Source organism: Schistocerca serialis, chromosome 4 (genome assembly GCF_023864345.2).
Source record: "Schistocerca serialis cubense isolate TAMUIC-IGC-003099 chromosome 4, iqSchSeri2.2, whole genome shotgun sequence".
NCBI lineage: Eukaryota > Metazoa > Arthropoda > Insecta > Orthoptera > Acrididae > Schistocerca > Schistocerca serialis.
The window spans coordinates 194,652,892-194,675,707 of record NC_064641.1 but is presented as its reverse complement, the minus strand read 5'-3'; the positions used below and the strand labels follow the sequence as shown (position 1 = coordinate 194,675,707).

The 22,816-nt window shown below is 51.5% G+C and overlaps 42 non-coding genes across 42 annotated transcripts; 34 read left to right on the top strand and 8 right to left on the bottom strand.

Annotated features, from left to right (window-relative positions):
- Window positions 1-3,622: 3,622 nt before the first annotated feature.
- On the bottom strand, window positions 3,623-3,694 carry Trnag-ucc (transfer RNA glycine (anticodon UCC)). The gene has a single exon. It is a non-coding gene; the product is annotated as a tRNA-Gly (tRNA).
- An 813-nt stretch (window positions 3,695-4,507) lies between these two features.
- On the top strand, window positions 4,508-4,580 carry Trnam-cau (transfer RNA methionine (anticodon CAU)). The gene has a single exon. It is a non-coding gene; the product is annotated as a tRNA-Met (tRNA).
- A 322-nt stretch (window positions 4,581-4,902) lies between these two features.
- Trnae-uuc (transfer RNA glutamic acid (anticodon UUC)) lies at window positions 4,903-4,974 on the top strand. Its single transcript has one exon. It is a non-coding gene; the product is annotated as a tRNA-Glu (tRNA).
- A 296-nt stretch (window positions 4,975-5,270) lies between these two features.
- Window positions 5,271-5,343, top strand: Trnak-uuu (transfer RNA lysine (anticodon UUU)). The gene has a single exon. It is a non-coding gene; the product is annotated as a tRNA-Lys (tRNA).
- A 139-nt stretch (window positions 5,344-5,482) lies between these two features.
- Trnas-aga (transfer RNA serine (anticodon AGA)) lies at window positions 5,483-5,564 on the top strand. The gene has a single exon. It is a non-coding gene; the product is annotated as a tRNA-Ser (tRNA).
- A 271-nt stretch (window positions 5,565-5,835) lies between these two features.
- Window positions 5,836-5,907, bottom strand: Trnag-ucc (transfer RNA glycine (anticodon UCC)). Its single transcript has one exon. It is a non-coding gene; the product is annotated as a tRNA-Gly (tRNA).
- An 813-nt stretch (window positions 5,908-6,720) lies between these two features.
- Trnam-cau (transfer RNA methionine (anticodon CAU)) lies at window positions 6,721-6,793 on the top strand. Its single transcript has one exon. It is a non-coding gene; the product is annotated as a tRNA-Met (tRNA).
- Window positions 6,794-7,115: 322 nt separating this feature from the next.
- Trnae-uuc (transfer RNA glutamic acid (anticodon UUC)) lies at window positions 7,116-7,187 on the top strand. Its single transcript has one exon. It is a non-coding gene; the product is annotated as a tRNA-Glu (tRNA).
- Window positions 7,188-7,483: 296 nt separating this feature from the next.
- Trnak-uuu (transfer RNA lysine (anticodon UUU)) lies at window positions 7,484-7,556 on the top strand. The gene has a single exon. It is a non-coding gene; the product is annotated as a tRNA-Lys (tRNA).
- Window positions 7,557-7,695: 139 nt separating this feature from the next.
- Trnas-aga (transfer RNA serine (anticodon AGA)) lies at window positions 7,696-7,777 on the top strand. Its single transcript has one exon. It is a non-coding gene; the product is annotated as a tRNA-Ser (tRNA).
- A 271-nt stretch (window positions 7,778-8,048) lies between these two features.
- Trnag-ucc (transfer RNA glycine (anticodon UCC)) lies at window positions 8,049-8,120 on the bottom strand. Its single transcript has one exon. It is a non-coding gene; the product is annotated as a tRNA-Gly (tRNA).
- An 813-nt stretch (window positions 8,121-8,933) lies between these two features.
- Trnam-cau (transfer RNA methionine (anticodon CAU)) lies at window positions 8,934-9,006 on the top strand. The gene has a single exon. It is a non-coding gene; the product is annotated as a tRNA-Met (tRNA).
- A 322-nt stretch (window positions 9,007-9,328) lies between these two features.
- Trnae-uuc (transfer RNA glutamic acid (anticodon UUC)) lies at window positions 9,329-9,400 on the top strand. Its single transcript has one exon. It is a non-coding gene; the product is annotated as a tRNA-Glu (tRNA).
- A 296-nt stretch (window positions 9,401-9,696) lies between these two features.
- Trnak-uuu (transfer RNA lysine (anticodon UUU)) lies at window positions 9,697-9,769 on the top strand. The gene has a single exon. It is a non-coding gene; the product is annotated as a tRNA-Lys (tRNA).
- Window positions 9,770-9,908: 139 nt separating this feature from the next.
- Trnas-aga (transfer RNA serine (anticodon AGA)) lies at window positions 9,909-9,990 on the top strand. The gene has a single exon. It is a non-coding gene; the product is annotated as a tRNA-Ser (tRNA).
- Window positions 9,991-10,262: 272 nt separating this feature from the next.
- On the bottom strand, window positions 10,263-10,334 carry Trnag-ucc (transfer RNA glycine (anticodon UCC)). The gene has a single exon. It is a non-coding gene; the product is annotated as a tRNA-Gly (tRNA).
- Window positions 10,335-11,147: 813 nt separating this feature from the next.
- Trnam-cau (transfer RNA methionine (anticodon CAU)) lies at window positions 11,148-11,220 on the top strand. Its single transcript has one exon. It is a non-coding gene; the product is annotated as a tRNA-Met (tRNA).
- A 322-nt stretch (window positions 11,221-11,542) lies between these two features.
- Window positions 11,543-11,614, top strand: Trnae-uuc (transfer RNA glutamic acid (anticodon UUC)). Its single transcript has one exon. It is a non-coding gene; the product is annotated as a tRNA-Glu (tRNA).
- A 296-nt stretch (window positions 11,615-11,910) lies between these two features.
- On the top strand, window positions 11,911-11,983 carry Trnak-uuu (transfer RNA lysine (anticodon UUU)). The gene has a single exon. It is a non-coding gene; the product is annotated as a tRNA-Lys (tRNA).
- Window positions 11,984-12,122: 139 nt separating this feature from the next.
- On the top strand, window positions 12,123-12,204 carry Trnas-aga (transfer RNA serine (anticodon AGA)). The gene has a single exon. It is a non-coding gene; the product is annotated as a tRNA-Ser (tRNA).
- A 272-nt stretch (window positions 12,205-12,476) lies between these two features.
- Window positions 12,477-12,548, bottom strand: Trnag-ucc (transfer RNA glycine (anticodon UCC)). Its single transcript has one exon. It is a non-coding gene; the product is annotated as a tRNA-Gly (tRNA).
- An 813-nt stretch (window positions 12,549-13,361) lies between these two features.
- On the top strand, window positions 13,362-13,434 carry Trnam-cau (transfer RNA methionine (anticodon CAU)). The gene has a single exon. It is a non-coding gene; the product is annotated as a tRNA-Met (tRNA).
- Window positions 13,435-13,756: 322 nt separating this feature from the next.
- Trnae-uuc (transfer RNA glutamic acid (anticodon UUC)) lies at window positions 13,757-13,828 on the top strand. The gene has a single exon. It is a non-coding gene; the product is annotated as a tRNA-Glu (tRNA).
- A 296-nt stretch (window positions 13,829-14,124) lies between these two features.
- On the top strand, window positions 14,125-14,197 carry Trnak-uuu (transfer RNA lysine (anticodon UUU)). The gene has a single exon. It is a non-coding gene; the product is annotated as a tRNA-Lys (tRNA).
- A 139-nt stretch (window positions 14,198-14,336) lies between these two features.
- Window positions 14,337-14,418, top strand: Trnas-aga (transfer RNA serine (anticodon AGA)). The gene has a single exon. It is a non-coding gene; the product is annotated as a tRNA-Ser (tRNA).
- A 1,157-nt stretch (window positions 14,419-15,575) lies between these two features.
- Window positions 15,576-15,648, top strand: Trnam-cau (transfer RNA methionine (anticodon CAU)). Its single transcript has one exon. It is a non-coding gene; the product is annotated as a tRNA-Met (tRNA).
- Window positions 15,649-15,970: 322 nt separating this feature from the next.
- On the top strand, window positions 15,971-16,042 carry Trnae-uuc (transfer RNA glutamic acid (anticodon UUC)). Its single transcript has one exon. It is a non-coding gene; the product is annotated as a tRNA-Glu (tRNA).
- A 296-nt stretch (window positions 16,043-16,338) lies between these two features.
- Window positions 16,339-16,411, top strand: Trnak-uuu (transfer RNA lysine (anticodon UUU)). Its single transcript has one exon. It is a non-coding gene; the product is annotated as a tRNA-Lys (tRNA).
- Window positions 16,412-16,550: 139 nt separating this feature from the next.
- Window positions 16,551-16,632, top strand: Trnas-aga (transfer RNA serine (anticodon AGA)). The gene has a single exon. It is a non-coding gene; the product is annotated as a tRNA-Ser (tRNA).
- A 272-nt stretch (window positions 16,633-16,904) lies between these two features.
- Trnag-ucc (transfer RNA glycine (anticodon UCC)) lies at window positions 16,905-16,976 on the bottom strand. The gene has a single exon. It is a non-coding gene; the product is annotated as a tRNA-Gly (tRNA).
- Window positions 16,977-17,789: 813 nt separating this feature from the next.
- Window positions 17,790-17,862, top strand: Trnam-cau (transfer RNA methionine (anticodon CAU)). The gene has a single exon. It is a non-coding gene; the product is annotated as a tRNA-Met (tRNA).
- Window positions 17,863-18,184: 322 nt separating this feature from the next.
- Trnae-uuc (transfer RNA glutamic acid (anticodon UUC)) lies at window positions 18,185-18,256 on the top strand. Its single transcript has one exon. It is a non-coding gene; the product is annotated as a tRNA-Glu (tRNA).
- Window positions 18,257-18,552: 296 nt separating this feature from the next.
- Window positions 18,553-18,625, top strand: Trnak-uuu (transfer RNA lysine (anticodon UUU)). Its single transcript has one exon. It is a non-coding gene; the product is annotated as a tRNA-Lys (tRNA).
- A 139-nt stretch (window positions 18,626-18,764) lies between these two features.
- Trnas-aga (transfer RNA serine (anticodon AGA)) lies at window positions 18,765-18,846 on the top strand. Its single transcript has one exon. It is a non-coding gene; the product is annotated as a tRNA-Ser (tRNA).
- Window positions 18,847-19,118: 272 nt separating this feature from the next.
- On the bottom strand, window positions 19,119-19,190 carry Trnag-ucc (transfer RNA glycine (anticodon UCC)). The gene has a single exon. It is a non-coding gene; the product is annotated as a tRNA-Gly (tRNA).
- Window positions 19,191-20,003: 813 nt separating this feature from the next.
- On the top strand, window positions 20,004-20,076 carry Trnam-cau (transfer RNA methionine (anticodon CAU)). The gene has a single exon. It is a non-coding gene; the product is annotated as a tRNA-Met (tRNA).
- Window positions 20,077-20,398: 322 nt separating this feature from the next.
- On the top strand, window positions 20,399-20,470 carry Trnae-uuc (transfer RNA glutamic acid (anticodon UUC)). The gene has a single exon. It is a non-coding gene; the product is annotated as a tRNA-Glu (tRNA).
- Window positions 20,471-20,766: 296 nt separating this feature from the next.
- Window positions 20,767-20,839, top strand: Trnak-uuu (transfer RNA lysine (anticodon UUU)). Its single transcript has one exon. It is a non-coding gene; the product is annotated as a tRNA-Lys (tRNA).
- Window positions 20,840-20,978: 139 nt separating this feature from the next.
- On the top strand, window positions 20,979-21,060 carry Trnas-aga (transfer RNA serine (anticodon AGA)). The gene has a single exon. It is a non-coding gene; the product is annotated as a tRNA-Ser (tRNA).
- A 272-nt stretch (window positions 21,061-21,332) lies between these two features.
- Trnag-ucc (transfer RNA glycine (anticodon UCC)) lies at window positions 21,333-21,404 on the bottom strand. Its single transcript has one exon. It is a non-coding gene; the product is annotated as a tRNA-Gly (tRNA).
- Window positions 21,405-22,217: 813 nt separating this feature from the next.
- On the top strand, window positions 22,218-22,290 carry Trnam-cau (transfer RNA methionine (anticodon CAU)). Its single transcript has one exon. It is a non-coding gene; the product is annotated as a tRNA-Met (tRNA).
- A 322-nt stretch (window positions 22,291-22,612) lies between these two features.
- Trnae-uuc (transfer RNA glutamic acid (anticodon UUC)) lies at window positions 22,613-22,684 on the top strand. Its single transcript has one exon. It is a non-coding gene; the product is annotated as a tRNA-Glu (tRNA).
- The last annotated feature ends 132 nt before the right edge of the window (window positions 22,685-22,816 follow it).

The following is a 22,816-nucleotide window of genomic DNA, read 5'->3' as shown; positions in this document are numbered from 1 at the left end:
AAATCTATACGAGCAGGCAGACACTTCCAACATCCGTCTGGTAGATATCAAGCGAACCAAAGCCAAATTGCTCAGCATTAAAAGACAGCAGATGGAGGGTCTGAAAATAAAATCAAAGGCTAAAACAGTCGTGGAGGATGAACATGCTTCCTTGTACCATCTACTGAGGCACGAAAGAAATAGGAGACGCACCTTCATCGATGGACTTCAGTCTGAAAATGGCGAGACACTCACGACTCAGAGAGACATCGTCAATGCAGTGCACAAGTATTACGAAGACCTATACTCAGTCAGTCCTGTATGTGAAGAGTCCTTCGATGATTACCTTAGTTCCATAGCTCCTCAGGTGTCGGATGAGGAAAACGAAAACCTTCTCGTCGAGTGTCCTAACGAAGAAATCTACAGAACCATCTGCAAGTCTCCTTTGAAGAAATCACCGGGACCGGATGGTTTGCCTGTTGAATTTTATATACGATACTGGCCTTTGATTGGTGACATGTTTACCCGAATCACAAACGAGGTACTTCAGGGAAAACAGATACCTTCTGTTTTTAAAGAGAGTACAATAGTACTCATTCCAAAAACTACTGCAAAAACAAACCTTAATAACTTTCGTCCTATCTCTCTGTTAAACTCTGATTATAAAATCATCAGCAGAATTATAAACAACAGACTCTCACAGCTCGCTACAAAGATAGTAAGCCCATACCAGTCATGTGTTCCTAATAGGAGTATTTTTAAAAGCATAGCTGAATATAGAGATGTAATTGCCATCACTGCTGTGACCAATATCAAATGTGCTATCATGTTTATTGACTTCCAGAAAGCTTTTGATCGTGTGGATCATAGATTCCTAAATGCCACACTGAAGAAAATAGGTTTTAATGAGCGCGTCCTAAGTGTGATTAGAAATATTGCAACAGGAATCAGCGCTTGTATCTCAGTCAACAGCCAGAGGACAAAGCAGATCCAGATCAGGCGTGGCGTGCCTCAAGGCAGCCCCCTCTCAATGCTCCTCTTCGTGCTGTCTTTAGAGCCTTTTCTCCGCAGTGTTCATGTCACCCTGACTGGCCTCACATTATCTGCTCACCGAACTGTTATAAACGCCTATGCCGATGATGTCGGAGTCGTAGTGCGTAATGCCGAAGACATTTCGAAATTGGACATACTAATTAAGAAGTACTGTAGCGTCTCCGGCGCGAGTCTCAACGCAAACAAAAGCAAACTTTTAAACCTACGGGGTTTTCAACACACCACATTAGCCTGGGCGACAAAAGTCACCCAGTGCAAAGCACTGGGAATAACGCTGACGCCTTGTCCATTGAAAATGGCAGCTATCAATTGGAGAAATACGTCAGGACAACTTCTTGGAATAACAAGAGAAAACCTTTCCCGTAATATGAACCAGTTTCAGAGGGTACTTTTCATTAACAACTGCCTCCTCTCCAAAGGTTACTTTACAGCGCAGATCTTCCCGTTACCAAAAATGATTGGAAAACAGATAATGTCTACCATTGCCAGTTATCTGTGGAGAGGTGAAATATTCCGAGTAGCTGCAACAACAGCGACCTTAGACCCCAGGAAAGGAGGTTTAGGTTTAGTTGACATTAGAAATAAGGCGTCTGCACTTTTTATAAAAAGGACCGCCACTATCCTTAGCGACCACGCTGACAGCATTACAACTAAATTATTTGAAGTTGTCAGGCCTGCAAGTCTACAGCCACCGGTAAATGTGCAAAAAATAAATAACCGGCTCCAGCACGTTCGAGTATATTTCGTGGAACTCAGCTATCTTGGCAATGCCATAATCAACTCACGACGAATCACGGCCCGCGATATTCTGTGTCATCGAAGGAAAATGGAGGGGAGAAACAAATTAGAAAGCAAATACCCACATTTTGATTGGGACGCCATATGGGAAAATATTCATATGCGTGGTCTTCCATCCGACGTCAAATCTACATGGTATAAAACAGTGAATGGGACCATCAGCACTAATGAAAGGCTACATGCAATCGGCATTAGCGAAACGAATCTATGTCTCAAATGCAAACTGATCGATACGTTAGTGCACAGATTAACGTGCGGTGGGAATCTACAAATCTGTAATTGGATTCGGGAACAACTTGCATTTCTTACGAGGTCTTCGGTAGAAAATTTTCCCCCTGTGACATTCCTCAGGCCTCAGACTCGCTATTTTCCCGCAGCAAAAAACAACTCCGTCCACTGGTTAATGGGACACTATGTGAACTACGTAATTAATCACCTGGGATCTGATAATTCCATTGAGTTTTACGTGAACTTGAAGTTTGCTTTTTATAGAGCCCTGAAATATAAAGATCACAAGAAGAACTACGGCAATATGCTAAAAATAGTATTTGAGCGACTGGGCATTGGTTGACATGCAGCTTCATATTACCATCAATTATACTCTGCTAACTCAGACGGCTATCTTGTTCGTTCCACAGCAGAAGCCGAAAAAAAAAAACGTTAAAAATGGAAAAAAAAGAAAAAAATTAAGAACAAAAAACAACAAAAAATCACCATTCGTAGGGTACAGATAAGGGTTTTTTTTTTTTTTTTTTTTTTTTTTTTTTTTTTACGATTTTCTTACTAACATGGAAGTCCCATTTCTTTTAATGGAAGAGGATTTTTCTCCTTTTTTTTATTATTATTATACCTATCAAGAAGACAATATGGCTATGGAAATAGTGCCTTACCATAACACTTATTTTTTGCATTCAATGAACACAAAGCATAGCTTCCATACTCAGTCAAGAATATTATAATGAAGCAACTCAGCAACGGGACTGGGGGGAGACATCACGGCCAGGCCTCAAGTCTCAGACCCCTGCCCGTTTTGCCTCCACCTGCCTCATGCTGCTAAGCTTCTATTCTCCTTAAAAAAAAAAAAAAAAAAAAAAAAAAAAAAAAAAAAAAGTGGTTAAGGCGAAAAAAAAAAAAAAAAGTGGTTAAGGCGTTAATAAAAAAAAAAAATAAAATTAAAAAAAAAAAAAAACTGTGGCATAAGGATAAGGCGTCGGACTTCGGATCCGAAGATTGCAGGTTCAAAAAAAATAAAAAAATAACAAAAAAAAAAAAAAAAAAGTGGTTAAGGCAAAAAAAAAAAAAAAAAAAATGGTGTAACGGTTAGCACTCTGGACTCTGAATCCAGCGATCCGAGTTCGAATCTCGGTGGAACCTTCGTTTAGTCTCAATTAAAAAAAAAAAAAAAAAAAAAAAAAAAAAAAAAAAAAAAAAAAAAAAAAAAAAAAAAAAAAAGTGGTTAAGGCGTCTGACTAGAAATCAGATTCCCTCTGGGAGCGTAGGTTCGAGTCCTACCGACTGCGTCTCTTTTTTTTTTATTTTTTTGTTTAAGAAGAAGGAGCACAAAACTTCGCAGTTTGCCTGTACTTCGCTACACCTCACCTCTCACAGCCGTTTATATCGCCTGTCCTCTTGATAAGGGCGAATTCCAAGCGTCAGCTTTCGCGTCAGCCGAGCAAAGTCGGGACAAGTCGGGACATACTACAGGATGGCCTGGAGTGGAGCAACGACGGAAAGAAAACGTTAATGTAACAGCACGTGGCTCACATACTCAGACGTAAAAATTTGCGCCCGTTGCGGTGGCCGGGAATCGAACCCGGATCAACGGCTGGGAAGGCAACTATGCTCACCATTACACCACCACCGCACAGCCGCTGCTCGTAACGCCGCGCTGTGTCGGCTTCCCGCCCGCCGGCAGCGGCCCACGGTGATAGTAGCTGTAGGCGCTTTACGAGGTAGGAGGGTGCATCCACACGCGTTCGGGCAGCGCCTCCACGCACGCTGCGTCTTTGGGCAAGACTCGTCGCCGCGGCCGCAAGGTTACTCACACGATAGTGATGAGCGGTCGCTTTAAGGCAGTGTAGTGGGGGACTCCGCGTGTGTAGCACTTTTTTCGGCTGTATCCGGCGTCGTTGGGTGGCAATCCCACTTTCCCTGCAGACAGCTACTCTGGAATATGCTCGGGAAGCACGGCCGACCGCCCCCAACAAATGCAACTAAAAAAATGAGAACAACAACTAAAAAAGTGGTAGGTTGTTCGCCTACCACTCGGGCGGCCCGGGTTCGATTCCCGGCCGATGCATCGTTTTGCTGTTCTCGCTATAATGCTGCCGCGCCGATTGCTCGTTTGAGCTGCGTCAGCCTCAGGAATGTATAGCAGGATTCGCTGTGAGAAGAACCAAACACGCAGCACGCAAGAGACCGTACTTGGACGGACGCGTGCTATTTCTGAACTCTAGCGTCAGCCTGGCCCTACAGGCCGCTGTGTTCAGGTGCCGCAAGGGCGATGTACTGTAACCTCAGGCAGTGCTGCTTTCCGTTGAAAAAGCCGCGGCAGCAGTTTAATCTAGCAATTCGGGAAAGCACGTGTAGCAACACAACAGATTCTTGAGAAAGCGCAAACTGTCTATCTCTAATATGCGAGACTTACCAAGTTTCCTGGGACGTTGCTTGCAAACGTGCCTCGGTAGCGCAGTGGGTAGCGCGTAAGTCTCATAATCTTAAGGTCGTGAGTTCGATCCTCACCCGGGGCATTTAATTTGCTGTACATCATGGCTGAATTAACGGCGTTGCTGTTGCTAGGGAACGAACTGAATTGTCGTTTGTTATCCACAAGGAGCCCACGCCTCAGCGTTAAAATGTTTACATCCAGCTATGGCAAGGTACAGCTTTGACCTTTCTCCTCCCCTGTTGTGAGTAAAATATGATGCAAACTGCAATGAATTGTCAGTTTCGAGCTGTGCGCCATGCCAGTCTGCAAGCGCAAATATGCTCGCAAACAGAGAACACCACTAAGTCCGGATTCAGCACGAAAAGCGAGACGAGAGGGAGTAAATCTGACGTTTATCGAGCAAATCCGGTGTGGTCTAGTGGCTAGGATACCTGGCTTTCACCCAGGAGGCCCGGGTTCGATTCCCGGTACCGGAAGGGAAGTTTTTGCGCACACGACCCTCCATGTTTTGGCCCTCCAACCCTCGTTTGTCGCCCTCCTTCCGGAGCTTCAACCGAGCGTAATCGGGGAAAACAGGCACGAGATGCAATTACTGTCAGCACCGGGGTAAAGGGAGAAGAGGCACTGGTCCGCTGTTGGGCTGCTACCAGCGTCAGTGGCAAGTCGGTGAAGTCGCCAGTTGCGCCAGAAGCCAGCAATTACCGTAGTACGCCTACACACGCGTTCCAGTTATTCACATTGCCTGCAGCTGCTCCATCCACAGCAAGCGTGAGCCCGGATAGCTCAGTCGGTAGAGCATTAGGCTTTTAACCTAAGGGTCCAGGGTTCGAGTCCCTGTCCGGGCGAAGATTTTAACGCTTCCGTAATGGCTCGTCTCGTAGCGCTGGTAGCCCTGCCGTAATCAGTGCACGGAGTTCGTTTCCTGTCAACATTCTGCGCAGAACGGTTTGATTTTTCACGATTCGAGGGGACTTTTGGCTGCGAGCAGTCGTGGCCGAGTGGTTAAGGCGTCTGACTAGAAATCAGATTCCCTCTGGGAGCGTAGGTTCGAGTCCTACCGACTGCGTCTCTTTTTTTTTATTTTTTTGTTTAAGAAGAAGGAGCACAAAACTTCGCAGTTTGCCTGTACTTCGCTACACCTCACCTCTCACAGCCGTTTATATCGCCTGTCCTCTTGATAAGGGCGAATTCCAAGCGTCAGCTTTCGCGTCAGCCGAGCAAAGTCGGGACAAGTCGGGACATACTACAGGATGGCCTGGAGTGGAGCAACGACGGAAAGAAAACGTTAATGTAACAGCACGTGGCTCACATACTCAGACGTAAAAATTTGCGCCCGTTGCGGTGGCCGGGAATCGAACCCGGATCAACGGCTGGGAAGGCAACTATGCTCACCATTACACCACCACCGCACAGCCGCTGCTCGTAACGCCGCGCTGTGTCGGCTTCCCGCCCGCCGGCAGCGGCCCACGGTGATAGTAGCTGTAGGCGCTTTACGAGGTAGGAGGGTGCATCCACACGCGTTCGGGCAGCGCCTCCACGCACGCTGCGTCTTTGGGCAAGACTCGTCGCCGCGGCCGCAAGGTTACTCACACGATAGTGATGAGCGGTCGCTTTAAGGCAGTGTAGTGGGGGACTCCGCGTGTGTAGCACTTTTTTCGGCTGTATCCGGCGTCGTTGGGTGGCAATCCCACTTTCCCTGCAGACAGCTACTCTGGAATATGCTCGGGAAGCACGGCCGACCGCCCCCAACAAATGCAACTAAAAAAATGAGAACAACAACTAAAAAAGTGGTAGGTTGTTCGCCTACCACTCGGGCGGCCCGGGTTCGATTCCCGGCCGATGCATCGTTTTGCTGTTCTCGCTATAATGCTGCCGCGCCGATTGCTCGTTTGAGCTGCGTCAGCCTCAGGAATGTATAGCAGGATTCGCTGTGAGAAGAACCAAACACGCAGCACGCAAGAGACCGTACTTGGACGGACGCGTGCTATTTCTGAACTCTAGCGTCAGCCTGGCCCTACAGGCCGCTGTGTTCAGGTGCCGCAAGGGCGATGTACTGTAACCTCAGGCAGTGCTGCTTTCCGTTGAAAAAGCCGCGGCAGCAGTTTAATCTAGCAATTCGGGAAAGCACGTGTAGCAACACAACAGATTCTTGAGAAAGCGCAAACTGTCTATCTCTAATATGCGAGACTTACCAAGTTTCCTGGGACGTTGCTTGCAAACGTGCCTCGGTAGCGCAGTGGGTAGCGCGTAAGTCTCATAATCTTAAGGTCGTGAGTTCGATCCTCACCCGGGGCATTTAATTTGCTGTACATCATGGCTGAATTAACGGCGTTGCTGTTGCTAGGGAACGAACTGAATTGTCGTTTGTTATCCACAAGGAGCCCACGCCTCAGCGTTAAAATGTTTACATCCAGCTATGGCAAGGTACAGCTTTGACCTTTCTCCTCCCCTGTTGTGAGTAAAATATGATGCAAACTGCAATGAATTGTCAGTTTCGAGCTGTGCGCCATGCCAGTCTGCAAGCGCAAATATGCTCGCAAACAGAGAACACCACTAAGTCCGGATTCAGCACGAAAAGCGAGACGAGAGGGAGTAAATCTGACGTTTATCGAGCAAATCCGGTGTGGTCTAGTGGCTAGGATACCTGGCTTTCACCCAGGAGGCCCGGGTTCGATTCCCGGTACCGGAAGGGAAGTTTTTGCGCACACGACCCTCCATGTTTTGGCCCTCCAACCCTCGTTTGTCGCCCTCCTTCCGGAGCTTCAACCGAGCGTAATCGGGGAAAACAGGCACGAGATGCAATTACTGTCAGCACCGGGGTAAAGGGAGAAGAGGCACTGGTCCGCTGTTGGGCTGCTACCAGCGTCAGTGGCAAGTCGGTGAAGTCGCCAGTTGCGCCAGAAGCCAGCAATTACCGTAGTACGCCTACACACGCGTTCCAGTTATTCACATTGCCTGCAGCTGCTCCATCCACAGCAAGCGTGAGCCCGGATAGCTCAGTCGGTAGAGCATTAGGCTTTTAACCTAAGGGTCCAGGGTTCGAGTCCCTGTCCGGGCGAAGATTTTAACGCTTCCGTAATGGCTCGTCTCGTAGCGCTGGTAGCCCTGCCGTAATCAGTGCACGGAGTTCGTTTCCTGTCAACATTCTGCGCAGAACGGTTTGATTTTTCACGATTCGAGGGGACTTTTGGCTGCGAGCAGTCGTGGCCGAGTGGTTAAGGCGTCTGACTAGAAATCAGATTCCCTCTGGGAGCGTAGGTTCGAGTCCTACCGACTGCGTCTCTTTTTTTTTATTTTTTTGTTTAAGAAGAAGGAGCACAAAACTTCGCAGTTTGCCTGTACTTCGCTACACCTCACCTCTCACAGCCGTTTATATCGCCTGTCCTCTTGATAAGGGCGAATTCCAAGCGTCAGCTTTCGCGTCAGCCGAGCAAAGTCGGGACAAGTCGGGACATACTACAGGATGGCCTGGAGTGGAGCAACGACGGAAAGAAAACGTTAATGTAACAGCACGTGGCTCACATACTCAGACGTAAAAATTTGCGCCCGTTGCGGTGGCCGGGAATCGAACCCGGATCAACGGCTGGGAAGGCAACTATGCTCACCATTACACCACCACCGCACAGCCGCTGCTCGTAACGCCGCGCTGTGTCGGCTTCCCGCCCGCCGGCAGCGGCCCACGGTGATAGTAGCTGTAGGCGCTTTACGAGGTAGGAGGGTGCATCCACACGCGTTCGGGCAGCGCCTCCACGCACGCTGCGTCTTTGGGCAAGACTCGTCGCCGCGGCCGCAAGGTTACTCACACGATAGTGATGAGCGGTCGCTTTAAGGCAGTGTAGTGGGGGACTCCGCGTGTGTAGCACTTTTTTCGGCTGTATCCGGCGTCGTTGGGTGGCAATCCCACTTTCCCTGCAGACAGCTACTCTGGAATATGCTCGGGAAGCACGGCCGACCGCCCCCAACAAATGCAACTAAAAAAATGAGAACAACAACTAAAAAAGTGGTAGGTTGTTCGCCTACCACTCGGGCGGCCCGGGTTCGATTCCCGGCCGATGCATCGTTTTGCTGTTCTCGCTATAATGCTGCCGCGCCGATTGCTCGTTTGAGCTGCGTCAGCCTCAGGAATGTATAGCAGGATTCGCTGTGAGAAGAACCAAACACGCAGCACGCAAGAGACCGTACTTGGACGGACGCGTGCTATTTCTGAACTCTAGCGTCAGCCTGGCCCTACAGGCCGCTGTGTTCAGGTGCCGCAAGGGCGATGTACTGTAACCTCAGGCAGTGCTGCTTTCCGTTGAAAAAGCCGCGGCAGCAGTTTAATCTAGCAATTCGGGAAAGCACGTGTAGCAACACAACAGATTCTTGAGAAAGCGCAAACTGTCTATCTCTAATATGCGAGACTTACCAAGTTTCCTGGGACGTTGCTTGCAAACGTGCCTCGGTAGCGCAGTGGGTAGCGCGTAAGTCTCATAATCTTAAGGTCGTGAGTTCGATCCTCACCCGGGGCATTTAATTTGCTGTACATCATGGCTGAATTAACGGCGTTGCTGTTGCTAGGGAACGAACTGAATTGTCGTTTGTTATCCACAAGGAGCCCACGCCTCAGCGTTAAAATGTTTACATCCAGCTATGGCAAGGTACAGCTTTGACCTTTCTCCTCCCCTGTTGTGAGTAAAATATGATGCAAACTGCAATGAATTGTCAGTTTCGAGCTGTGCGCCATGCCAGTCTGCAAGCGCAAATATGCTCGCAAACAGAGAACACCACTAAGTCCGGATTCAGCACGAAAAGCGAGAGGAGAGGGAGTAAATCTGACGTTTATCGAGCAAATCCGGTGTGGTCTAGTGGCTAGGATACCTGGCTTTCACCCAGGAGGCCCGGGTTCGATTCCCGGTACCGGAAGGGAAGTTTTTGCGCACACGACCCTCCATGTTTTGGCCCTCCAACCCTCGTTTGTCGCCCTCCTTCCGGAGCTTCAACCGAGCGTAATCGGGGAAAACAGGCACGAGATGCAATTACTGTCAGCACCGGGGTAAAGGGAGAAGAGGCACTGGTCCGCTGTTGGGCTGCTACCAGCGTCAGTGGCAAGTCGGTGAAGTCGCCAGTTGCGCCAGAAGCCAGCAATTACCGTAGTACGCCTACACACGCGTTCCAGTTATTCACATTGCCTGCAGCTGCTCCATCCACAGCAAGCGTGAGCCCGGATAGCTCAGTCGGTAGAGCATTAGGCTTTTAACCTAAGGGTCCAGGGTTCGAGTCCCTGTCCGGGCGAAGATTTTAACGCTTCCGTAATGGCTCGTCTCGTAGCGCTGGTAGCCCTGCCGTAATCAGTGCACGGAGTTCGTTTCCTGTCAACATTCTGCGCAGAACGGTTTGATTTTTCACGATTCGAGGGGACTTTTGGCTGCGAGCAGTCGTGGCCGAGTGGTTAAGGCGTCTGACTAGAAATCAGATTCCCTCTGGGAGCGTAGGTTCGAGTCCTACCGACTGCGTCTCTTTTTTTTTTATTTTTTTGTTTAAGAAGAAGGAGCACAAAACTTCGCAGTTTGCCTGTACTTCGCTACACCTCACCTCTCACAGCCGTTTATATCGCCTGTCCTCTTGATAAGGGCGAATTCCAAGCGTCAGCTTTCGCGTCAGCCGAGCAAAGTCGGGACAAGTCGGGACATACTACAGGATGGCCTGGAGTGGAGCAACGACGGAAAGAAAACGTTAATGTAACAGCACGTGGCTCACATACTCAGACGTAAAAATTTGCGCCCGTTGCGGTGGCCGGGAATCGAACCCGGATCAACGGCTGGGAAGGCAACTATGCTCACCATTACACCACCACCGCACAGCCGCTGCTCGTAACGCCGCGCTGTGTCGGCTTCCCGCCCGCCGGCAGCGGCCCACGGTGATAGTAGCTGTAGGCGCTTTACGAGGTAGGAGGGTGCATCCACACGCGTTCGGGCAGCGCCTCCACGCACGCTGCGTCTTTGGGCAAGACTCGTCGCCGCGGCCGCAAGGTTACTCACACGATAGTGATGAGCGGTCGCTTTAAGGCAGTGTAGTGGGGGACTCCGCGTGTGTAGCACTTTTTTCGGCTGTATCCGGCGTCGTTGGGTGGCAATCCCACTTTCCCTGCAGACAGCTACTCTGGAATATGCTCGGGAAGCACGGCCGACCGCCCCCAACAAATGCAACTAAAAAAATGAGAACAACAACTAAAAAAGTGGTAGGTTGTTCGCCTACCACTCGGGCGGCCCGGGTTCGATTCCCGGCCGATGCATCGTTTTGCTGTTCTCGCTATAATGCTGCCGCGCCGATTGCTCGTTTGAGCTGCGTCAGCCTCAGGAATGTATAGCAGGATTCGCTGTGAGAAGAACCAAACACGCAGCACGCAAGAGACCGTACTTGGACGGACGCGTGCTATTTCTGAACTCTAGCGTCAGCCTGGCCCTACAGGCCGCTGTGTTCAGGTGCCGCAAGGGCGATGTACTGTAACCTCAGGCAGTGCTGCTTTCCGTTGAAAAAGCCGCGGCAGCAGTTTAATCTAGCAATTCGGGAAAGCACGTGTAGCAACACAACAGATTCTTGAGAAAGCGCAAACTGTCTATCTCTAATATGCGAGACTTACCAAGTTTCCTGGGACGTTGCTTGCAAACGTGCCTCGGTAGCGCAGTGGGTAGCGCGTAAGTCTCATAATCTTAAGGTCGTGAGTTCGATCCTCACCCGGGGCATTTAATTTGCTGTACATCATGGCTGAATTAACGGCGTTGCTGTTGCTAGGGAACGAACTGAATTGTCGTTTGTTATCCACAAGGAGCCCACGCCTCAGCGTTAAAATGTTTACATCCAGCTATGGCAAGGTACAGCTTTGACCTTTCTCCTCCCCTGTTGTGAGTAAAATATGATGCAAACTGCAATGAATTGTCAGTTTCGAGCTGTGCGCCATGCCAGTCTGCAAGCGCAAATATGCTCGCAAACAGAGAACACCACTAAGTCCGGATTCAGCACGAAAAGCGAGAGGAGAGGGAGTAAATCTGACGTTTATCGAGCAAATCCGGTGTGGTCTAGTGGCTAGGATACCTGGCTTTCACCCAGGAGGCCCGGGTTCGATTCCCGGTACCGGAAGGGAAGTTTTTGCGCACACGACCCTCCATGTTTTGGCCCTCCAACCCTCGTTTGTCGCCCTCCTTCCGGAGCTTCAACCGAGCGTAATCGGGGAAAACAGGCACGAGATGCAATTACTGTCAGCACCGGGGTAAAGGGAGAAGAGGCACTGGTCCGCTGTTGGGCTGCTACCAGCGTCAGTGGCAAGTCGGTGAAGTCGCCAGTTGCGCCAGAAGCCAGCAATTACCGTAGTACGCCTACACACGCGTTCCAGTTATTCACATTGCCTGCAGCTGCTCCATCCACAGCAAGCGTGAGCCCGGATAGCTCAGTCGGTAGAGCATTAGGCTTTTAACCTAAGGGTCCAGGGTTCGAGTCCCTGTCCGGGCGAAGATTTTAACGCTTCCGTAATGGCTCGTCTCGTAGCGCTGGTAGCCCTGCCGTAATCAGTGCACGGAGTTCGTTTCCTGTCAACATTCTGCGCAGAACGGTTTGATTTTTCACGATTCGAGGGGACTTTTGGCTGCGAGCAGTCGTGGCCGAGTGGTTAAGGCGTCTGACTAGAAATCAGATTCCCTCTGGGAGCGTAGGTTCGAGTCCTACCGACTGCGTCTCTTTTTTTTTTATTTTTTTGTTTAAGAAGAAGGAGCACAAAACTTCGCAGTTTGCCTGTACTTCGCTACACCTCACCTCTCACAGCCGTTTATATCGCCTGTCCTCTTGATAAGGGCGAATTCCAAGCGTCAGCTTTCGCGTCAGCCGAGCAAAGTCGGGACAAGTCGGGACATACTACAGGATGGCCTGGAGTGGAGCAACGACGGAAAGAAAACGTTAATGTAACAGCACGTGGCTCACATACTCAGACGTAAAAATTTGCGCCCGTTGCGGTGGCCGGGAATCGAACCCGGATCAACGGCTGGGAAGGCAACTATGCTCACCATTACACCACCACCGCACAGCCGCTGCTCGTAACGCCGCGCTGTGTCGGCTTCCCGCCCGCCGGCAGCGGCCCACGGTGATAGTAGCTGTAGGCGCTTTACGAGGTAGGAGGGTGCATCCACACGCGTTCGGGCAGCGCCTCCACGCACGCTGCGTCTTTGGGCAAGACTCGTCGCCGCGGCCGCAAGGTTACTCACACGATAGTGATGAGCGGTCGCTTTAAGGCAGTGTAGTGGGGGACTCCGCGTGTGTAGCACTTTTTTCGGCTGTATCCGGCGTCGTTGGGTGGCAATCCCACTTTCCCTGCAGACAGCTACTCTGGAATATGCTCGGGAAGCACGGCCGACCGCCCCCAACAAATGCAACTAAAAAAATGAGAACAACAACTAAAAAAGTGGTAGGTTGTTCGCCTACCACTCGGGCGGCCCGGGTTCGATTCCCGGCCGATGCATCGTTTTGCTGTTCTCGCTATAATGCTGCCGCGCCGATTGCTCGTTTGAGCTGCGTCAGCCTCAGGAATGTATAGCAGGATTCGCTGTGAGAAGAACCAAACACGCAGCACGCAAGAGACCGTACTTGGACGGACGCGTGCTATTTCTGAACTCTAGCGTCAGCCTGGCCCTACAGGCCGCTGTGTTCAGGTGCCGCAAGGGCGATGTACTGTAACCTCAGGCAGTGCTGCTTTCCGTTGAAAAAGCCGCGGCAGCAGTTTAATCTAGCAATTCGGGAAAGCACGTGTAGCAACACAACAGATTCTTGAGAAAGCGCAAACTGTCTATCTCTAATATGCGAGACTTACCAAGTTTCCTGGGACGTTGCTTGCAAACGTGCCTCGGTAGCGCAGTGGGTAGCGCGTAAGTCTCATAATCTTAAGGTCGTGAGTTCGATCCTCACCCGGGGCATTTAATTTGCTGTACATCATGGCTGAATTAACGGCGTTGCTGTTGCTAGGGAACGAACTGAATTGTCGTTTGTTATCCACAAGGAGCCCACGCCTCAGCGTTAAAATGTTTACATCCAGCTATGGCAAGGTACAGCTTTGACCTTTCTCCTCCCCTGTTGTGAGTAAAATATGATGCAAACTGCAATGAATTGTCAGTTTCGAGCTGTGCGCCATGCCAGTCTGCAAGCGCAAATATGCTCGCAAACAGAGAACACCACTAAGTCCGGATTCAGCACGAAAAGCGAGAGGAGAGGGAGTAAATCTGACGTTTATCGAGCAAATCCGGTGTGGTCTAGTGGCTAGGATACCTGGCTTTCACCCAGGAGGCCCGGGTTCGATTCCCGGTACCGGAAGGGAAGTTTTTGCGCACACGACCCTCCATGTTTTGGCCCTCCAACCCTCGTTTGTCGCCCTCCTTCCGGAGCTTCAACCGAGCGTAATCGGGGAAAACAGGCACGAGATGCAATTACTGTCAGCACCGGGGTAAAGGGAGAAGAGGCACTGGTCCGCTGTTGGGCTGCTACCAGCGTCAGTGGCAAGTCGGTGAAGTCGCCAGTTGCGCCAGAAGCCAGCAATTACCGTAGTACGCCTACACACGCGTTCCAGTTATTCACATTGCCTGCAGCTGCTCCATCCACAGCAAGCGTGAGCCCGGATAGCTCAGTCGGTAGAGCATTAGGCTTTTAACCTAAGGGTCCAGGGTTCGAGTCCCTGTCCGGGCGAAGATTTTAACGCTTCCGTAATGGCTCGTCTCGTAGCGCTGGTAGCCCTGCCGTAATCAGTGCACGGAGTTCGTTTCCTGTCAACATTCTGCGCAGAACGGTTTGATTTTTCACGATTCGAGGGGACTTTTGGCTGCGAGCAGTCGTGGCCGAGTGGTTAAGGCGTCTGACTAGAAATCAGATTCCCTCTGGGAGCGTAGGTTCGAGTCCTACCGACTGCGTCTCTTTTTTTTTTATTTTTTTGTTTAAGAAGAAGGAGCACAAAACTTCGCAGTTTGCCTGTACTTCGCTACACCTCACCTCTCACAGCCGTTTATATCGCCTGTCCTCTTGATAAGGGCGAATTCCAAGCGTCAGCTTTCGCGTCAGCCGAGCAAAGTCGGGACAAGTCGGGACATACTACAGGATGGCCTGGAGTGGAGCAACGACGGAAAGAAAACGTTAATGTAACAGCACGTGGCTCACATACTCAGACGTAAAAATTTGCGCCCGTTGCGGTGGCCGGGAATCGAACCCGGATCAACGGCTGGGAAGGCAACTATGCTCACCATTACATCACCACCGCACAGCCGCTGCTCGTAACGCCGCGCTGTGTCGGCTTCCCGCCCGCCGGCAGCGGCCCACGGTGATAGTAGCTGTAGGCGCTTTACGAGGTAGGAGGGTGCATCCACACGCGTTCGGGCAGCGCCTCCACGCACGCTGCGTCTTTGGGCAAGACTCGTCGCCGCGGCCGCAAGGTTACTCACACGATAGTGATGAGCGGTCGCTTTAAGGCAGTGTAGTGGGGGACTCCGCGTGTGTAGCACTTTTTTCGGCTGTATCCGGCGTCGTTGGGTGGCAATCCCACTTTCCCTGCAGACAGCTACTCTGGAATATGCTCGGGAAGCACGGCCGACCGCCCCCAACAAATGCAACTAAAAAAATGAGAACAACAACTAAAAAAGTGGTAGGTTGTTCGCCTACCACTCGGGCGGCCCGGGTTCGATTCCCGGCCGATGCATCGTTTTGCTGTTCTCGCTATAATGCTGCCGCGCCGATTGCTCGTTTGAGCTGCGTCAGCCTCAGGAATGTATAGCAGGATTCGCTGTGAGAAGAACCAAACACGCAGCACGCAAGAGACCGTACTTGGACGGACGCGTGCTATTTCTGAACTCTAGCGTCAGCCTGGCCCTACAGGCCGCTGTGTTCAGGTGCCGCAAGGGCGATGTACTGTAACCTCAGGCAGTGCTGCTTTCCGTTGAAAAAGCCGCGGCAGCAGTTTAATCTAGCAATTCGGGAAAGCACGTGTAGCAACACAACAGATTCTTGAGAAAGCGCAAACTGTCTATCTCTAATATGCGAGACTTACCAAGTTTCCTGGGACGTTGCTTGCAAACGTGCCTCGGTAGCGCAGTGGGTAGCGCGTAAGTCTCATAATCTTAAGGTCGTGAGTTCGATCCTCACCCGGGGCATTTAATTTGCTGTACATCATGGCTGAATTAACGGCGTTGCTGTTGCTAGGGAACGAACTGAATTGTCGTTTGTTATCCACAAGGAGCCCACGCCTCAGCGTTAAAATGTTTACATCCAGCTATGGCAAGGTACAGCTTTGACCTTTCTCCTCCCCTGTTGTGAGTAAAATATGATGCAAACTGCAATGAATTGTCAGTTTCGAGCTGTGCGCCATGCCAGTCTGCAAGCGCAAATATGCTCGCAAACAGAGAACACCACTAAGTCCGGATTCAGCACGAAAAGCGAGAGGAGAGGGAGTAAATCTGACGTTTATCGAGCAAATCCGGTGTGGTCTAGTGGCTAGGATACCTGGCTTTCACCCAGGAGGCCCGGGTTCGATTCCCGGTACCGGAAGGGAAGTTTTTGCGCACACGACCCTCCATGTTTTGGCCCTCCAACCCTCGTTTGTCGCCCTCCTTCCGGAGCTTCAACCGAGCGTAATCGGGGAAAACAGGCACGAGATGCAATTACTGTCAGCACCGGGGTAAAGGGAGAAGAGGCACTGGTCCGCTGTTGGGCTGCTACCAGCGTCAGTGGCAAGTCGGTGAAGTCGCCAGTTGCGCCAGAAGCCAGCAATTACCGTAGTACGCCTACACACGCGTTCCAGTTATTCACATTGCCTGCAGCTGCTCCATCCACAGCAAGCGTGAGCCCGGATAGCTCAGTCGGTAGAGCATTAGGCTTTTAACCTAAGGGTCCAGGGTTCGAGTCCCTGTCCGGGCGAAGATTTTAACGCTTCCGTAATGGCTCGTCTCGTAGCGCTGGTAGCCCTGCCGTAATCAGTGCACGGAGTTCGTTTCCTGTCAACATTCTGCGCAGAACGGTTTGATTTTTCACGATTCGAGGGGACTTTTGGCTGCGAGCAGTCGTGGCCGAGTGGTTAAGGCGTCTGACTAGAAATCAGATTCCCTCTGGGAGCGTAGGTTCGAGTCCTACCGACTGCGTCTCTTTTTTTTTTATTTTTTTGTTTAAGAAGAAGGAGCACAAAACTTCGCAGTTTGCCTGTACTTCGCTACACCTCACCTCTCACAGCCGTTTATATCGCCTGTCCTCTTGATAAGGGCGAATTCCAAGCGTCAGCTTTCGCGTCAGCCGAGCAAAGTCGGGACAAGTCGGGACATACTACAGGATGGCCTGGAGTGGAGCAACGACGGAAAGAAAACGTTAATGTAACAGCACGTGGCTCACATACTCAGACGTAAAAATTTGCGCCCGTTGCGGTGGCCGGGAATCGAACCCGGATCAACGGCTGGGAAGGCAACTATGCTCACCATTACACCACCACCGCACAGCCGCTGCTCGTAACGCCGCGCTGTGTCGGCTTCCCGCCCGCCGGCAGCGGCCCACGGTGATAGTAGCTGTAGGCGCTTTACGAGGTAGGAGGGTGCATCCACACGCGTTCGGGCAGCGCCTCCACGCACGCTGCGTCTTTGGGCAAGACTCGTCGCCGCGGCCGCAAGGTTACTCACACGATAGTGATGAGCGGTCGCTTTAAGGCAGTGTAGTGGGGGACTCCGCGTGTGTAGCACTTTTTTCGGCTGTATCCGGCGTCGTTGGGTGGCAATCCCACTTTCCCTGCAGACAGCTACTCTGGAATATGCTCGGGAAGCACGGCCGACCGCCCCCAACAAATGCAACTAAAAAAATGAGAACAACAACTAAAAAAGTGGTAGGTTGTTCGCCTACCACTCGGGCGGCCCGGGTTCGATTCCCGGCCGATGCATCGTTTTGCTGTTCTCGCTATAATGCTGCCGCGCCGATTGCTCGTTTGAGCTGCGTCAGCCTCAGGAATGTATAGCAGGATTCGCTGTGAGAAGAACCAAACACGCAGCACGCAAGAGACCGTACTTGGACGGACGCGTGCTATTTCTGAACTCTAGCGTCAGCCTGGCCCTACAGGCCGCTGTGTTCAGGTGCCGCAAGGGCGATGTACTGTAACCTCAGGCAGTGCTGCTTTCCGTTGAAAAAGCCGCGGCAGCAGTTTAATCTAGCAATTCGGGAAAGCACGTGTAGCAACACAACAGATTCTTGAGAAAGCGCAAACTGTCTATCTCTAATATGCGAGACTTACCAAGTTTCCTGGGACGTTGCTTGCAAACGTGCCTCGGTAGCGCAGTGGGTAGCGCGTAAGTCTCATAATCTTAAGGTCGTGAGTTCGATCCTCACCCGGGGCATTTAATTTGCTGTACATCATGGCTGAATTAACGGCGTTGCTGTTGCTAGGGAACGAACTGAATTGTCGTTTGTTATCCACAAGGAGCCCACGCCTCAGCGTTAAAATGTTTACATCCAGCTATGGCAAGGTACAGCTTTGACCTTTCTCCTCCCCTGTTGTGAGTAAAATATGATGCAAACTGCAATGAATTGTCAGTTTCGAGCTGTGCGCCATGCCAGTCTGCAAGCGCAAATATGCTCGCAAACAGAGAACACCACTAAGTCCGGATTCAGCATGAAAAGCGAGAGGAGAGGGAGTAAATCTGACGTTTATCGAGCAAATCCGGTGTGGTCTAGTGGCTAGGATACCTGGCTTTCACCCAGGAGGCCCGGGTTCGATTCCCGGTACCGGAAGGGAAGTTTTTGCGCACACGACCCTCCATGTTTTGGCCCTCCAACCCTCGTTTGTCGCCCTCCTTCCGGAGCTTCAACCGAGCGTAATCGGGGAAAACAGGCACGAGATGCAATTACTGTCAGCACCGGGGTAAAGGGAGAAGAGGCACTGGTCCGCTGTTGGGCTGCTACCAGCGTCAGTGGCAAGTCGGTGAAGTCGCCAGTTGCGCCAGAAGCCAGCAATTACCGTAGTACGCCTACACACGCGTTCCAGTTATTCACATTGCCTGCAGCTGCTCCATCCACAGCAAGCGTGAGCCCGGATAGCTCAGTCGGTAGAGCATTAGGCTTTTAACCTAAGGGTCCAGGGTTCGAGTCCCTGTCCGGGCGAAGATTTTAACGCTTCCGTAATGGCTCGTCTCGTAGCGCTGGTAGCCCTGCCGTAATCAGTGCACGGAGTTCGTTTCCTGTCAACATTCTGCGCAGAACGGTTTGATTTTTCACGATTCGAGGGGACTTTTGGCTGCGAGCAGTCGTGGCCGAGTGGTTAAGGCGTCTGACTAGAAATCAGATTCCCTCTGGGAGCGTAGGTTCGAGTCCTACCGACTGCGTCTCTTTTTTTTTTATTTTTTTGTTTAAGAAGAAGGAGCACAAAACTTCGCAGTTTGCCTGTACTTCGCTACACCTCACCTCTCACAGCCGTTTATATCGCCTGTCCTCTTGATAAGGGCGAATTCCAAGCGTCAGCTTTCGCGTCAGCCGAGCAAAGTCGGGACAAGTCGGGACATACTACAGGATGGCCTGGAGTGGAGCAACGACGGAAAGAAAACGTTAATGTAACAGCACGTGGCTCACATACTCAGACGTAAAAATTTGCGCCCGTTGCGGTGGCCGGGAATCGAACCCGGATCAACGGCTGGGAAGGCAACTATGCTCACCATTACACCACCACCGCACAGCCGCTGCTCGTAACGCCGCGCTGTGTCGGCTTCCCGCCCGCCGGCAGCGGCCCACGGTGATAGTAGCTGTAGGCGCTTTACGAGGTAGGAGGGTGCATCCACACGCGTTCGGGCAGCGCCTCCACGCACGCTGCGTCTTTGGGCAAGACTCGTCGCCGCGGCCGCAAGGTTACTCACACGATAGTGATGAGCGGTCGCTTTAAGGCAGTGTAGTGGGGGACTCCGCGTGTGTAGCACTTTTTTCGGCTGTATCCGGCGTCGTTGGGTGGCAATCCCACTTTCCCTGCAGACAGCTACTCTGGAATATGCTCGGGAAGCACGGCCGACCGCCCCCAACAAATGCAACTAAAAAAATGAGAACAACAACTAAAAAAGTGGTAGGTTGTTCGCCTACCACTCGGGCGGCCCGGGTTCGATTCCCGGCCGATGCATCGTTTTGCTGTTCTCGCTATAATGCTGCCGCGCCGATTGCTCGTTTGAGCTGCGTCAGCCTCAGGAATGTATAGCAGGATTCGCTGTGAGAAGAACCAAACACGCAGCACGCAAGAGACCGTACTTGGACGGACGCGTGCTATTTCTGAACTCTAGCGTCAGCCTGGCCCTACAGGCCGCTGTGTTCAGGTGCCGCAAGGGCGATGTACTGTAACCTCAGGCAGTGCTGCTTTCCGTTGAAAAAGCCGCGGCAGCAGTTTAATCTAGCAATTCGGGAAAGCACGTGTAGCAACACAACAGATTCTTGAGAAAGCGCAAACTGTCTATCTCTAATATGCGAGACTTACCAAGTTTCCTGGGACGTTGCTTGCAAACGTGCCTCGGTAGCGCAGTGGGTAGCGCGTAAGTCTCATAATCTTAAGGTCGTGAGTTCGATCCTCACCCGGGGCATTTAATTTGCTGTACATCATGGCTGAATTAACGGCGTTGCTGTTGCTAGGGAACGAACTGAATTGTCGTTTGTTATCCACAAGGAGCCCACGCCTCAGCGTTAAAATGTTTACATCCAGCTATGGCAAGGTACAGCTTTGACCTTTCTCCTCCCCTGTTGTGAGTAAAATATGATGCAAACTGCAATGAATTGTCAGTTTCGAGCTGTGCGCCATGCCAGTCTGCAAGCGCAAATATGCTCGCAAACAGAGAACACCACTAAGTCCGGATTCAGCACGAAAAGCGAGAGGAGAGGGAGTAAATCTGACGTTTATCGAGCAAATCCGGTGTGGTCTAGTGGCTAGGATACCTGGCTTTCACCCAGGAGGCCCGGGTTCGATTCCCGGTACCGGAAGGGAAGTTTTTGCGCACACGACCCTCCATGTTTTGGCCCTCCAACCCTCGTTTGTCGCCCTCCTTCCGGAGCTTCAACCGAGCGTAATCGGGGAAAACAGGCACGAGATGCAATTACTGTCAGCACCGGGGTAAAGGGAGAAGAGGCACTGGTCCGCTGTTGGGCTGCTACCAGCGTCAGTGGCAAGTCGGTGAAGTCGCCAGTTGCGCCAGAAGCCAGCAATTACCGTAGTACGCCTACACACGCGTTCCAGTTATTCACATTGCCTGCAGCTGCTCCATCCACAGCAAGCGTGAGCCCGGATAGCTCAGTCGGTAGAGCATTAGGCTTTTAACCTAAGGGTCCAGGGTTCGAGTCCCTGTCCGGGCGAAGATTTTAACGCTTCCGTAATGGCTCGTCTCGTAGCGCTGGTAGCCCTGCCGTAATCAGTGCACGGAGTTCGTTTCCTGTCAACATTCTGCGCAGAACGGTTTGATTTTTCACGATTCGAGGGGACTTTTGGCTGCGAGCAGTCGTGGCCGAGTGGTTAAGGCGTCTGACTAGAAATCAGATTCCCTCTGGGAGCGTAGGTTCGAGTCCTACCGACTGCGTCTCTTTTTTTTTTATTTTTTTGTTTAAGAAGAAGGAGCACAAAACTTCGCAGTTTGCCTGTACTTCGCTACACCTCACCTCTCACAGCCGTTTATATCGCCTGTCCTCTTGATAAGGGCGAATTCCAAGCGTCAGCTTTCGCGTCAGCCGAGCAAAGTCGGGACAAGTCGGGACATACTACAGGATGGCCTGGAGTGGAGCAACGACGGAAAGAAAACGTTAATGTAACAGCACGTGGCTCACATACTCAGACGTAAAAATTTGCGCCCGTTGCGGTGGCCGGGAATCGAACCCGGATCAACGGCTGGGAAGGCAACTATGCTCACCATTACACCACCACCGCACAGCCGCTGCTCGTAACGCCGCGCTGTGTCGGCTTCCCGCCCGCCGGCAGCGGCCCACGGTGATAGTAGCTGTAGGCGCTTTACGAGGTAGGAGGGTGCATCCACACGCGTTCGGGCAGCGCCTCCACGCACGCTGCGTCTTTGGGCAAGACTCGTCGCCGCGGCCGCAAGGTTACTCACACGATAGTGATGAGCGGTCGCTTTAAGGCAGTGTAGTGGGGGACTCCGCGTGTGTAGCACTTTTTTCGGCTGTATCCGGCGTCGTTGGGTGGCAATCCCACTTTCCCTGCAGACAGCTACTCTGGAATATGCTCGGGAAGCACGGCCGACCGCCCCCAACAAATGCAACTAAAAAAATGAGAACAACAACTAAAAAAGTGGTAGGTTGTTCGCCTACCACTCGGGCGGCCCGGGTTCGATTCCCGGCCGATGCATCGTTTTGCTGTTCTCGCTATAATGCTGCCGCGCCGATTGCTCGTTTGAGCTGCGTCAGCCTCAGGAATGTATAGCAGGATTCGCTGTGAGAAGAACCAAACACGCAGCACGCAAGAGACCGTACTTGGACGGACGCGTGCTATTTCTGAACTCTAGCGTCAGCCTGGCCCTACAGGCCGCTGTGTTCAGGTGCCGCAAGGGCGATGTACTGTAACCTCAGGCAGTGCTGCTTTCCGTTGAAAAAGCCGCGGCAGCAGTTTAATCTAGCAATTCGGGAAAGCACGTGTAGCAACACAACAGATTCTTGAGAAAGCGCAAACTGTCTATCTCTAATATGCGAGACTTACCAAGTTTCCTGGGACGTTGCTTGCAAACGTGCCTCGGTAGCGCAGTGGGTAGCGCGTAAGTCTCATAATCTTAAGGTCGTGAGTTCGATCCTCACCCGGGGCATTTAATTTGCTGTACATCATGGCTGAATTAACGGCGTTGCTGTTGCTAGGGAACGAACTGAATTGTCGTTTGTTATCCACAAGGAGCCCACGCCTCAGCGTTAAAATGTTTACATCCAGCTATGGCAAGGTACAGCTTTGACCTTTCTCCTCCCCTGTTGTGAGTAAAATATGATGCAAACTGCAATGAATTGTCAGTTTCGAGCTGTGCGCCATGCCAGTCTGCAAGCGCAAATATGCTCGCAAACAGAGAACACCACTAAGTCCGGATTCAGCACGAAAAGCGAGAGGAGAGGGAGTAAATCTGACGTTTATCGAGCAAATCCGGTGTGGTCTAGTGGCTAGGATACCTGGCTTTCACCCAGGAGGCCCGGGTTCGATTCCCGGTACCGGAAGGGAAGTTTTTGCGCACACGACCCTCCATGTTTTGGCCCTCCAACCCTCGTTTGTCGCCCTCCTTCCGGAGCTTCAACCGAGCGTAATCGGGGAAAACAGGCACGAGATGCAATTACTGTCAGCACCGGGGT